The sequence below is a fragment of the Pogoniulus pusillus genome, chromosome 19, assembly GCF_015220805.1.
Source record: "Pogoniulus pusillus isolate bPogPus1 chromosome 19, bPogPus1.pri, whole genome shotgun sequence".
Lineage (NCBI taxonomy): Eukaryota > Metazoa > Chordata > Aves > Piciformes > Lybiidae > Pogoniulus > Pogoniulus pusillus.
In genome coordinates this window covers 22,167,037-22,169,852 of record NC_087282.1, presented here as the reverse complement: position 1 = coordinate 22,169,852, position 2,816 = coordinate 22,167,037, and the positions used below count along the sequence as shown (strand labels likewise).

Sequence of the window (2,816 nt, the reverse complement as noted above, 5' to 3'; positions counted from 1 at the left end):
CTAGGCTCACCTGTGAAGAAGAGGCTGACCCCTGCACCCCCCGTTCAGCGAGGCTGATATGGCACAGGAGAGAGAGCTGCTGTGAAGCGACGTCCTTGGAAAACGCAGCCCGAAATGCCAGGTATAGAGATGCTGAAGAAACGAAGCCAGCAGCTCTCACTGACACTACAGAGGGAGGCAACTTGCCATGTGAACGCTGGTACTGAACCAGTAGCAGCACCTACCACCTGTTCCCCAGCTTTTTAAGGGATACTAATAGCCAGAATGAATCTCCTCATAATAGCTCAAATTGTTCCTCACTACATTTTTCCACCAGGTTTATTAGGTTGCTGCAGTGCCCCAGGGCAAGATGCAGCTTTCACTGGAAGCCTTTTACAGTCTTCCTGGGTTTAATTTAGCTGTCCAGATGATTAAAAATGATTCTAAATCTTATTTACTCACATAGGAAATGGGGGCTAGCCCTGAACAGCTACCAGAGCAGAACTTCAATGCCAGAGGGATTTGGATTTACGACTTGCTTCATTTTACTTCTAACTTTGAATTCAAACTCAGCATGTCTTCTGGTCATCCCCAAGAGAAGAAATCAAGTTAAAACTCTCAGTGGTGACCACAGCAGAGTGCATGCAGAGGGCCACAGCGTGACCAGTACAAACAGCAATGTGTAATGTTAATCCAGAGTCATCTGCAGGAAGTCCAAGTGCCAGCAGTAGCGGCACAAAACCAGATTAAGAGTGAATAATCTGGATGAGTGTTGTGATGCTTTGCCTGTGGTTTGCTCCTTAGCTGAGAGGAAGAAAAAGATAGTGATTTGCATTTCCACTTCATTCCTTGCTCTGTGCTTGTTTACATTTTCAAGTGAAGCAATCAAAAAGGTGATGGATATGCTTTTTTTAAAGCACACTCTCCAAAATCTGCAGGTTCTGCTCAGAAAAGTGAAGTAGGACTGAGGACTCTCTACAGTCTCACAGGGTGTCTTGGAAATTCTTCCCACGTTTCTCTTTTGGAGATAGTTTTTTCCTTTTACTTTTTCCTTAATAAAAAAAAAAAAAATCAGCCAGGCTAAGACACATTTTTCTGCTTCTTGAACTCTGCAATAGATAGCTAGGATGATAAGACAGAGACACCTGAGGTCTGATGGGGCTTGGTAGTTCCTTTTTTCAAGGATGAAAGTAAACATCCAGTTCGTGGCATCTGAAGAGCAAATTTCCACTTAGTTTTTTTGTTGGTTTTTTTTTTTTTTTTCTTTAAGGAAATGTCAACAACCAACCAACCCCAAAAAATTCCAACATTAAAGTTACTTAAAATCGTGATTGTTTCTGAAAATATTAAAGCAAAGGACATTTGACTGCTTACACTCAAGAAAAACAGAAAAGGAACTGACTTCCAATTATATTCAGAGCTACTAAACTTAATTTAAACATTAAGGCACTTCAGAATTAGGAATAAAAAGGATTCCTTACTCCTTTCCTCTGACAGAGCTGCAGAATACATCTCTAGGAATACCTGTTCAACAGCCTGTGGTAAATGAACAAGACAAACATTGGCTACTAACCTTCATTTAAACATTAAGGCACTTCAGAATTAGGAATAAAAGGGATACCTTACTCCTTCCCTCTGGCAGAGCTGCAGAATACATCCCTAGGAGTACCTGTTCAGCAGCCTGTGGTAAGTGAACAAGACAAACATTGGCTACTAACCTTCATTTAAACATTAAGGCACTTCAGAATTAGGAATAAAAGTGATACCTTACTCCTTCCCTCTGGCAGAGCTGCAGAATACATCCCTAGGAGTACCTGTTCAACAGCCTGTGGCAAATGAACAAGACAAAGAAAAACATTGCAGTGGGAGTCATTAATTGAATTAATTAACCCAGTGACATTGTCATAAGAATAATTTCTCTGGTAACCAGCAGGAGCAGATCTCCAATCATTTCACTCCGGCTCCTTCCTCAGATTAACAGTCACACAAGCCCCTGGCAGCTGGCTGTTAACACTGCAAATGATCAGAAATTAATTAGCCAAATGCTGTGCACCCATGTGGATAGGTTTGTGTTTTAAGTAAAGATTATGAAGGCAATAGATCATCTGATGATTTATTGGGGGAAAACTTAATCGTTTCAACAAATAGGTTGCCTCGTGGCTTTCTAAAGGGAGAAAGAAAACAAGGGGAAGGGGTAGGGAGTTTACAGCAGACCGCAGAAACAAAAGCCAAACAGAATCCTGTAAACAGAATTGAACAATCTAGACCCAAAGTCGAGACATGCAAAAATTAATTCAGAGAGGTCCATTTTTTTTCCCCTCCTTTTAAGAATAAAAACAATTCCATTTGCATAGTTTTCAGAGCAATGAAGGTTAACTTCAATTCATTATGCTGGGGTTCAGCTATTCAGGAATACTTCTGCAAGTGTGCTGTGTTCGTCCAGATAACGATCAGTGTATCAGGCACAGAAACCAGGGGTTTAAGGAAACTGAAAGAGCAACACGAAGCTTAGTCTTATTGTTTCCTCCAACCTCTTGTCAGGGTGACAAGTAAGGTAACAATACGTTTTTGGAGAGACTCCTTTTGACATGACAGTGCTTCTTAGGAGGAGTCAGGAGCTTGTCTGAAATAAAATCTTTATGTGACTGAAACGAAAAGGAAAAGAGAATCATTCTCACTAATGGGCATCATCTGTCCTCCTCAAAACGTCTTCCAGCTGACAGTGCTTTATTTGCGTGTTTCCTGTGTAAACAGAGAACTCCAAGAAGGTGTTTTTAAGCATGCAAAGCAGACACTCTGCTGTCAGTTGGGAATTGTGATGCATTTGTTCCTACTTT

At 41.1% G+C, this 2,816-nt stretch overlaps 1 long non-coding RNA gene across 1 annotated transcript; it reads right to left on the bottom strand.

The window, feature by feature from the left end:
- Positions 1 to 1,088: 1,088 nt before the first annotated feature.
- Positions 1,089 to 2,273, bottom strand: LOC135183713 (uncharacterized). Its single transcript, XR_010305679.1, has 3 exons — positions 1,746 to 2,273; positions 1,601 to 1,660; positions 1,089 to 1,191 (listed from the first exon to the last, which is right to left on the bottom strand). It is a non-coding gene; the product is annotated as an uncharacterized LOC135183713 (long non-coding RNA).
- Between the last annotated feature and the right edge of the window lie 543 nt (positions 2,274 to 2,816).